Genomic DNA, 12,069 nt, shown 5'->3' with positions numbered 1-12,069 from the left:
ATATGTTCCACCTTCCTAATGTTGAACTATTAGGGGTAATTTCATTACTTTGTACGAATGCCTTGCTCGTGCCAAATGATAAAAATACCCCAAAATGTCAGCATTTCCAATACAAAACAAGGACCATTTGGGGATTTTTCAACGGTGCGTTTTGTATAGAGCCTAGGCTCTAAACAATAAAATTAGAGCCTACCTTCAAATAGTGTCGAGAAATGTGGTTTCTAACACTGGAAATCTTTGTAATAGCCTTAAAATATATTTTTATCTTTTTTTATAAAGTTTAAAGCTTCAAAAATAGTGTAGATCGACATATCTATGAAAAATTGAAAATCTTGAAAATTGACGATCCAAAAATGTGTTACAAAATACACTATTTTGAAAATTTGAAATCCATTTTTTTCTCATGTCCATGCATCTTGATGTCGAAATGATCAATTTGAGGATATTTGAGCATCAAAACAACATCTTCTAAAAAAATTTTTGAGGTAGACTCAAATTTGATAGTTTAAAGCCTCGGCTCTATATAAACCTTTTCCCTTTTTTTTTTAACATTCTCCCATAGTGATGGAAGGAATAGGTGAAAGGGACATGAACGTGACAACTTAGGACATTTCTTCCTTGTTTGCGTGTTCACAACGTTCAGCCCTTCTTTGTACCTAAACTTCGGAAAAGGTTTCTCTGCTACAACATAAAAGATATAGGCTTTCCCTGGTTCAATTTTGATCGAAAGAATCACTTACTGTTTGATCTTAGATCCGACGTCTTAAAGTATTTTATTTTTAGTTTTTTTAATACAAATTATATGAATATGAAAGTTTGTATGTGTCATCTTCTCAATGGGGCGCACCTATAAAAATATTAAAAATAACTTTTTGGATAAAATATAATGACCAAAATACCCATTGAATTTTTCAAAGGTATTTTGGTCATTTTATTTTATCGAAAATATTTTTTTTATATTTTTTGCTAGCACAAGTTTAATAGAGGATTGGACGTCCAAAATTTGGTGTCAAAATAGTCTATAGAAAAAAAATTAAAAATAAAATAGTGTAGAGACGTCACATTGTGATTGGGGCAATCTTAACCCTCCATTCAGAATGGATGGATGGATAAGGGGAAGTATAGAAGTTTTATACTGTTGAAGAAGCATAAAAAGCTAGGCCTTTACTACAAGCCGACATATTTCAACCGAGGGAAATAGTTTTCTTTTTTTGAACAATTAAAAACTTTTTTTGAAGATTAACTTCCCCCCAAGGAAATAGTTTTCTTACCATATGGCACAGAGCTCAGTTTGGGAAATGGCTTTTCCATTTGTTAAAAAAACATAGATTTTAACTAAAAACTCCATTAACTTGCAGAAGAATCATTCAATTTTTGTCTTAACATCCTTCAAGCTGTGTATTCACCAGTTTTCACCATTTAAGTCAAGGATTTTAGAGTTTTCCACCATTAAAGCTACAAATTTTCACAAAATCTCTTTACTTCTTCTCACTGGGTAGTTAGAAAATCCAATGGTTTCTTTTGGATAGAGATATCCGCCACTTTTTCCCCCAAAGTTTTTGGCAAGATAATTGGAGAAAGGGCTAGAAAGAGAAAATCGTGCAAATAAGATAATTTTTGTATTTTTTAAAATAAAAAGGGATATTATTGTATGGGTATGGTTTGTATAAGGTTACAACCATTAACAATCAAATTAAGTTTCACCTCCAAAAATTTTCATTAGATGCAATTTTGGTATCAAAAATTCTTTGGATTGGTCCGAGAATATGTTTTTACATCCAATAATAAAATTTTAAACTCCAAAAATAGTTCAAATCAAGCAGATTTATAAACATATGAAATCTTGAAAATTGACGGTTCAGATAATGTGTTGTAAAATGTGTTATTTTTAAAACTTGAAATCTCTCTATTTCTCCATATCTATACATCTGGGTGTTGAGATGATTAATTAGATGCTTTTTCAACATCAAAACAACCTCTTTTTATAGATTTTAGATGTGCTCCTTAATTCTACATTTCAAAGTATCAATATATATATATATATATATATATATATATATATATATGCACAAAATGTGGTAGGGGAGTATTGGTCCTATGTTCTAAAAGTTGGGGAGGTTTACGGTATTTACATGGACCTAAGGGTCTATGTGGACCATAAATCATGGAAGGGGGGTTAAATTCTTCTCCCAAAATAAAAAACCTACCAGCAAAATAATTCATGGTCTCGATAGGGGTGAAGATGGGTCTCCAATTGAGTAATAGATGCTAATTGTGTAACTTTGTCTATAATATATGATAAACAATCTCATGAAGAATCTATGCATGTAAGATCTAGCCTCCCAATAGGCTTGGGAAATGTTTGTATTCGACCCCAACAACATTAAACTAATATAAGTTTAATGTGTTCCTACTTTTTAGTTGTTCTATGATTATTCATATCATAATGTTATTTTTCATTTTTTTCTACAAAACATTTTTGGATAAAATTTTGGGCTCATCATAAAATTAGGGCGAACCTAGAAAAATAATAAAAAAAAATATTTTTTTGTAAAAATAAATGACCAAAATTCCCCTCCAATTTTCAGGGTTATTATGGTAATTTTATCACTAGAAATATTGTTTTTATTGTTTCTATCATATGTGTCCCTATCAGATATATACATGTCCCAAATTTTTCTTCAAAATTATTTGTAGAATAAAAAATAAAAATAAAAATAAAAATAAAACAAGAGTTGTCTGATCAAGATCCGATGGTTAAGAGCTAGCATGTGACATTATGACTCAAGCTATCTCAACCATCTACTCACATCTGATGGTTGAGACCAAGGGTCACATATATATGGTTGGGGGCCCATAAAGCAGTGTTCGTAAAATCGAACCAGAACGGTTAACCGGAAATGGGACTAGGAGCAATTAGGACCATAACTTGATTAATCGGGTGGTTAACCGGACTAACTAGTCTGGTAGATTTTTTTATAAAAAAAGGGTAAAAAACCCAAAACAAAAGTTATAAAAATTAGATAAAGAAGAAGAAAAACATAGATTAAGTATATTAACTTATTCTCTACATTTATCTTACAAAAATAAAATTGGAATAATTTTTTATATAAATTAATGTGAATACTATGGAGATATGCAAGACAATTTAGAATTTGACATTAAAACTCATTGGAGTTACAAAGTCCAATTTAGAGTTTGTCTGAAGTAAATGAGCAATAAAACTAATGCTAAGATTGTCCTCAAGATAATAAGATTTTTTACATCAATTAAAACCCTGTATAGGAATAAAAATAAATTTTGGAAAAGAGATTGTCCGAACCCTATATTTAGAAATACAACAATCAATAGTTAAAATGATAATAGATGAATATAGCGAGACAAGAGGAAAAAACACTCCAAAATCCATAAATCAGACACATGTGATGGTACACAAGAAATGACTCCTAATCAATCTATCGAACAATCAGTAGTTCAGTACAATGATTTAGTACATTAGCTTAACTACATACAAAGTTTCTATTGATCATACTTTCTAGTTTTTTGGATAATTTCTATTAGAAACACATTAACAAGTATTTACCCCAAAAAAAAGAAAACATTAAGAAGTAAATTGAAGATAATTATTTCAAATATAAAAAAATTGTATAGTTATATTTTAACCAAAATAAAGTGGTAAACAATTACTCAAGCAACTAAAAATTCATATTAAAAAAATACTAAATAAATAGTCACATGAAATTCATCCATGCGATCTCAATTATAAAAATCGAGCCAGAAAATTTAATTTTTCAACCAATTTAGGACTGCGGTCTTCTAAGTACCTCAAACATCTACAAAATCCCTAAAATTTGGGTCCAAAATCTCGATTTTTGGCCTATGTTTTTCAATTAAATTCATAAAAACTGAGACGATGCCCTAATTTGTAGAAATTGAGCCTGAAATTTGGATCTTTTCATGAAACTAGGACTTGAAAAATATGAGTAACTCTGACATCTATAGAATCCCTAAAATTTGACTGAGAAAGGATAAAAAAGGGGCCCAAAAACTAGGGTTTGGAAATTTTTTTAACTCAATTCAGAAAAACTGAGACGATGCCCTAATATGTAGAAATCGAGCCTGAAATTTCGATATTTTGATGAAACTAGGACTTGAAAAATCTGAGTAACTCTAACATCTACAAAATCCCCAAAATTTGACTGAGAAAGGATAAAAAACGGGCCCAAAATCTCGAGTTTGGTGGATTTTTATCAACTCAGTTTAGAAAACTAAGACGATGCCCTAATATGTAGAATTCGAGATTAAAATTTTGGTTCTTTGATGAAATTAGGACTTGAATAAGCTGATTAACACTAACACATACAAGATACCTAAAAGTTTACTGATAGAAAACAAAAAAACAAGGCCAAAATTTCAACTTTGGTGGATTTTTGAGACACCGTGAATAACACCCAAAAAAGTTTCACAATTTCGAATCCAGGTACGTTTCCAGTTGGAAAGCCCTCTTTTATAGTGTGAAATCAATTATGTCAGTCAATAATTGACTGAAAAAATATGAAATTGCTAAAAAAAGGTAAAAAAATCGAATCAAAATGAATTCAACAAAAAATGACGGGTTGTTTCAGAAAAAAAGGGTCCACTGCTTAAAATAACGGGATTTGTTACATAATGGCCGTTATGTTACGTTATAACGCGTTTTAAAGAAAACCGGTCTAGTTAGGCTAGATATCGCCTGGTTATGATGATAAACGAGCAGTTTGAGCAGTTTCCAGCCTGTTTTGGCCCGGTAGTTTTTTGGGAAGGTTTGTCCTATAACTTGTACTCTAAAACCTGTGCTAATTGGCATCGGGAGGAGGCTCCTGGTTTCGACCTAATCGGCCGGTTCCGATCTAACCGGCCGATTCCGATTTGAACTGGCTGATTTTTCAAACACTACATAGAAGTTTACCAACAAGAATGCAAACAAGCTTTGACAATTTTCCCTCTTCATTTGGAACATTTGACAAGAAAGGAACCCGTGGAAGAATGAAGATCATAATTAATCTCTTCAATGGATACTAAAGGAGGTAACATGAAAGATTTGAAATTGCATTAAAAAACTAAGGTAGTCCCCTGCAAGAATAAAATTATTTATAGAAAAGGTGAAGTATAGAACTTCCTATCTCAACTTGAGTGGCTTGGCATTCATGTGGGGAGGATCTCATGTACACATATAGAGAGAAATGTAGTGAACCAATGTAATTCTTACCTCTATCACACAAGAGCGCACATACTAGTCCCTTTTTAGCTTAGCAAATAATAATAAAAAAAGTTCTCCTCTCATGTGTGTGCTCATTTTCGAATCTTTATAGAGTGATGCTTGCGACCATAGGTTGGTTCCTCGATTACAAGAATTGAGAGACTAGTACACATGATGCAAATCCTTGAGCTTTGATAGAGCTGCATGAGAGCATCTTGTACACAAGTCAAGAATATGGTTTCTAGATTTTTTTAAAAAATTTTTTTTTTTAGGAGAGAGATAATCAAGGAAAAAAGCATTAGATGTAATTTTTTGCGAGAGAAACAAGAAGAGGAGTTGGCACTTTTTAGGAGAGATAGTGAGGGACATGGATGAATGACCTCTACATAAATTATGTCAGCATTTATTTGCTCTTCTTCCTAGTTATAATAAGAGTTTTGTTGGGCTACTTCTACATATGGAATATATGTTAAATGTAGTCAACATTTTTAGACACTTCATACCCTTATTCTATAATGCAATAACTTTTTGTCTAAGGGTTTTTTTAATAACTAATCAAGGGTAAAGTAGAAATTCTTAATAGAAACAAAAGCATTTATTAATTATAGTGGACAATAACATCATTAATATGATGTGTGACATCACCTACATAGAGCATTAATTATTTTTTAACCACTAATAGAATATCACTAGTTTCTTATAGAAATATCCATTCTACTCCTAATGATAAAAAATGCTCTTGTTTGAACAATTTTGTATTACAAAATGCTACTCCTACACATGGAGTATATACTTAATGTGCTCAATAATTTTTGATACTTTATACCCTTATCCTATAATGTAATAACTTTTTGTTTAAGGGTATTTTAAGTAATTAATCAAGGCTAAAGTAGAAATATTTAATAGAAAAAAAATCATTTATAAATTATATTGGATAATAACATCAGCGACATGATGTGACATCATCCACATTGAACATTAATTATTTTTTTAATACTAATATAATGTCACTAGTTTCTTATAGAATTATCCATTCTACCTTCCTACTTACAAAAAATGCGCTATTGTTTGAACAATTCTATATTATAAATCAATTCTAAACGTCCAAAAATATTTAATGTATAAGATATACTCCATGTATTGGGGTAGCTTAACAAAACATAATAATGGTATAATGTCCTTTCATTGATAGGATTTAATCTCCTCCCAAACTTATTCTTTTTTCTAATTGAAATAGAATGGATCTATATTCCCTTATCCAAATCTTCTTAGTTTATTGAGATTTGATTTGTTTCTCATTCAAAATTTTCTCCTATGATGTATTCTTGAACGTCCTAATCCAAAATTACTATTAGATTAGAAATTTTTGAAATTCCATATCCAGCACTATAGTCTCCCTTATATCAATTCTAAGTAACTTCTGTTTCTGTAGCTATAGCCAATTTAATTGACATCTCATAATTTTATAAAGACGTGTTTGTTTTGGTAGAACTTTGTAGTGGGAGACCCATGTTCCACCAAAAATCTCCCACATATGTTGCGAGAGTATAGAAGAAGCAATACAAAAGCACGACAGTCCACACTCCTTTAAATCAATGTCATAGGATATTTTACGAAGTCACCCCTTCCATGCTAAAATATGGAAGTTTCGGCTTCCATGATTTTTGGAAATTCCACCACCTCAATAGGCCCTAATCGATTATTCCACCCATAAGGGTGGACATGTTTTATAAACCAACATCTCCCACTTTTCCTATTGTAGATGCATATAAATGAGACTATTTCTCATCGTTAGTTGGCATGTGTATCACAATGCGAAACCATTTTATACCCTATAAAGCAAATATGTCATAAAACCTTAAGTAACTAACACATCTCGTTAGATAGAATCACATTAAATTTTTATCAAATTAACATAGAATATCTTTTCTATCCATTTAGCATTTGCTCCAGCCTCCTCTTGACTCTCTTGGTCACACCGGATTGAGTCATCATCACCATTGTCAAAGCCTTTTCCCAACTTATTGGGTCGGCTACTCGAAGCATGGTCTGTTATTCTGCTATATTAAGGGAAGCAAATACTATAGGTTTATGATTCATGATAAGTTTTGACAAAGTTTTATACTGGCTATCTACCTAATACAACCTAATCCTTTTACCAGGGTATGAGACATGTTAAGGGATAGTTTAAGGTCTTCACCCTTCTTAGATTGCCACGGATTAAGTATCTTAGCTAATCCTTCATATGCTTTGTGCTTAGTAGAATCCCTTCATAGACATATATTTAGCTCATCCAATAATGCAAATGAAGAAATTGATTTGCAAATAAATAAGTCATAGAACATACATAATGGACTTTCTAAATTTTTTTTGGCTAAAAAATACTATTGGTAAAACTTTGATATTGACGTGTCATTGATGAGTACCATGATATGTATTGATCTCTTTGGGTACTAATTACTATATGCAACCCTGTTATTATTCATTTTTTTTATACATGCTTTCTTACCAATGCTTGCAACCTAGTTAAATCAAATAATGACTATAATGAGTGATGCTAAACTAGCGATATCAAGTCTCCATGTCCAAATGTAATCTCAAGGTCTGTAAAGGCACACATGCTCACTTTGACATGCATTTCATACATGATGTAATTGATGACATAGATCATCCCATGGACATTTATGTGTACAATAATAATAATGAGAGATACATGCTATGACTATAAATAAAATAAATAATAGGATTAATCTCATATATATACCATGCAAATCCTAGTTTACTGTTGCCTATGCACATAACTGCAACTTACGCATCTTAAGGTTACACCCATATAGCTAACATAACATCTTCATGCTCATAATTCATTTTTTTATAATCCATACGATCAAGTGAAACGCTATGTGGACCGTGATGATTCTTAATTTGTGATTCCATCTTGATTGCTCATTAAGGTAATTATCACACACACCAAGATTGTCAATATTGTGCAAGTAGCACCGAACATAACATGCCACCGAGTTAAATAACAATGACTATACATCCTATTGAACAAATGTGAATTTGTCCAGGCCAAATGTAAAATTGTTCAAAAATAATAATCAAGAACTCCAAACTTTCAATCCCTAGACATGAGCCTTTTATATCTAGTAAGCATAAGCTTTGCCAAGGGATTTGTTACCATTTTGCTCATGGAAAAAAGCGTATGTTTATACTGAAATATGTAAAAAAAAAAAGTGGTTTCTCCTCACAAATTTGTATGCAAATAAACATGAATCTTAGTATGAAGTTTTTTGAAAATCTAGGTCTATCAAATTACGATTTATATAAAAACAATCATATACTCTCCTCTATACGAATTGCCAACTTACTGTTCGATTGCACCTTAATACCTTTGAAACTTAATAAAATTTGAATTTACATTAGATTTAATGCAATTAATAATCAATTAAATGAAAATATAATATTATAATAAAATATTAAACAAATGGGAAATACTTACGAAAGAAGCTCCACATGCCCCAACACCTAGAGTTCGGGTCTGGATTTGACAAATGCAATTTTATTGATTCTGTCAAACTTGAGGGGAGCTTGAAATTGAATTTGAATTGAAGGTTTTTATTAATTTATGATAAAAAGGTTTAGAAGAATTGAGAGCTTTCGTTTGATCTAGGGTTAGGATTAAGTCTGAGGTAATTAAGATTTTGAAGTCCTAAATTAGGTTAAAGGCCTAGGGTGGGAATACAGTTGTCAAACAACATGTTTTTTTTGGGGGATTATGTTTTATTTGTATTTCTCATAGTGTAGCCTCTTATTTTGTTTTTCTTTCTCTAAATTGGAGATCAAATGAGTTTTTATAGTGAGAGTGGTTGATGTTCTTGAAATTAAATTTGCCAAGTGACTGCTCAAAAATATGTCAAGGAATATTTATGATACTATGACGCTATTCACATAGAAATGAACTAGAGAACTAACACATATGGGGCCAAATTAGCTCTTAAATTCCATATATTAGAAATACATGGGTTTTTACACATACTGGGCTCATGAGAAGTTCCATGAACTTTCAATTCATGTTAGACTCTATGTTAATCCTCTATACGGGATCAAACACCTTTGACTTGGGTCTTAGATTATATTACAGACTTTAAAAAAGAAAATATATAGAAATAATGAGAAAGATCAGCACCAAGATGTGTATTATGTATGTATACCTGGATATGTGCAGGGGTACTGCCCACGTCCTACTCCTTCTCAAGTTTTAGGCTTCAAGTGTGTGAAGGATTAACACCTTCTCTCCTTATATGTGCCTTCACATGTAGCAGAAGAGGACGTTATTATGGACTTAACTGCTATGCTAACTATGTAAGGAAAATGGTATGGTAAAGGGGTCTCTCTATTCTCTCTTTATCAAATGGAAGTATGGGAATGCATGGTACATGAGAATCAAAGAAATCAGTCATTTCCCTTCGCATATGAGGGGAGTTTAAATATATTTTTGAAAGGTGGTAAGTATGGGGAACGATGATGTTGATCCTGATTTCTTACTGAAACCACCTCTCTCTCACAAAATGGTTTGATGAGATAAATTTGCATTCAAAGTTGAACTCAAAACACCTCCTGGTGGTTTTGATGATAGGAATTAATCTTATTCAAACTCAAAATGTCATGATAGTTCAATTTAATTGAAGCCACCAAGATTTGACGTGATATTTAACGAAAGAATCAAGGAAAATGAGGTTATTTGAATCTCTTGTCGGTCAAATCTGCAGATGGTTCTGATCCATTCGAATAAAATCAATGTCATTCCCTGATGATTAGTTCGAAATTTTGGATGTGATAAATAACTCAACGATGAACACAATAGTCTAAACTCCACCTTGAATGGATCAATACCAAGAGAGATATAGCTCGTCAAAATTTACCCATTTATGCTATAAATTGCGACATCAAATTTGAGCATTGTGGATCAAATCACTTTCATCATTAGGGATTATAGACCTTGAGGACTTGATAGACTTGTAGAGGACCTTATGATGCATGTCTCTACAAAATTTGGGACCAACATACTCCATATCTTAGGAGATTTAAGGATTGGCAATCTAACATTTACATAGTTTCATGACTGTTATTGTAAAGCTAGCCACTCTTACATGGAAAACCCCATAAGGTGCCAACCTCACATGCTAATAGACCTTCAAGCTAGAAATCCAACAGTTTAATTCTCATGAAAAAACTCCCAGTAAATTGGGAGATTTCTTCCTTTTAGTAACCGGATGTCATCCTGGTTGTAGAATATATACTTGGCAGACGATATATATGACTGCCGACGCATGTAGATGATAGGCCAAATAATTTCCATATGATCTAAAATTTCAAGGAGAGGAATATTATGCCTCACATATGATTTCTCTAAAGTTTTGGATCAATTATCCAAATATCATGATGGCGGCTAGTTGTCAAGGCATATCCTGACTACTTAAGGATTTGGATGATGAACCAAATAATGTCTAATTTGTATTATTCTTGGACCAAAGACATATAAGGTTCATTAAGCATACTGTAAGGTTCCACCTTATTTTGATATAATTTGATGATGTTTGACAAGGCTCATCCGTCAAATCCCTCTTTTACATATGATATGTCAAAAGACATATCATGTTGTATCCAAGCTTCTCAAATATTATGTAGAGAGACATACAAGGGTAGGAATATAAGCACTAGAATTGGTCTCAAATTAAGATGGTTAGATTATTTTCTTCAAGCGGGCGACCTTCAAGATGTATGGTTGATCGACTACTAGGTCTTTCAAGTTTTGGCTTTGTTAGACCCCCTTATCACATTTGAAGTGTATTCTGCAAATAAATTATCTTCATTGGTTCTTGTAGCATAACCCGTCATTCGCTAAGTATATATGGGCTTGACATCCACCCAGCACTTTATCTTTTAATATATACCTTGGATTGTTAAAATGTGGTTGTTCTTCTTATATGATGAGTAAAACTACACCTTTAGGATGCCTCTAAATAATATACATGCAATTTAGGGACATTCGAACCCTCCAAATGGCTGAACCATGTAAATTGTTGCCAGAAATGCGTTCTAAGTTGTCCGCTCCACATTGCGCCGCTAGCACACGATGGAGCGAAATCACGCCAAAATATGAATTTAAGCAACTTAAATAGTTCTAATCACAATAAAACTCGAAATTGGTAGGTTTTAGATAAGAATCAATTGTAATCTGAATTGAAGTTTTTCATCATGAAATCTTATAACAATTTGGAAGTTTATTTGTCTATATAAATGTTTAAAAAATCATCGATCTGAATCAAAATAGCCCAATCCAGATCGAAAATGGTCCTGGGCAATCCAAATCCTGTAATATATCGGGATTTGACCGAGTCTCTCTAAAATCGGCTGGTTCGGATTAAAAAATAGACCTGCTACAGCCTACCAACCTTTTAGGTTTACATGGTAATCACATGTCTAGTGTCCACAACCTTTTAGTGAGCCTTTAATTCACATGACATCCCACATGACTCAGTAAATAGTTCATGTGTCACATGGCCAAGCCATCTTCAATTCTCTATGCCTTTTAAAATAAGGATAAAGCTTTTGAACATATGTTTACATCTTTGAAGTCTCGATGTGGGACTGTGTGAAATAACTATGTGAAATGATCAAAAATAACTATGTGAAATGACGAAAAACTTATGTAAACTACAAAAGTCTCTTGGTTGAAGTATGATTTCTTTATATTAAGCAAAAAACCTATGTAAAACCCATATGTAACATGTTAAAATATGTTTTTTTCTTAAAAGCCCAACAAT

The sequence above is a fragment of the Amborella trichopoda genome, chromosome 1 (genome assembly GCF_054954075.1).
Source record: "Amborella trichopoda isolate Santa Cruz 75 chromosome 1, AtrichopodaSantaCruz75HAP2 v2.0, whole genome shotgun sequence".
NCBI classification, from domain to species: domain Eukaryota; kingdom Viridiplantae; phylum Streptophyta; class Magnoliopsida; order Amborellales; family Amborellaceae; genus Amborella; species Amborella trichopoda.
The sequence above is the reverse complement of the archived record's forward strand: the minus strand, read 5'-3'. Positions refer to the sequence as shown.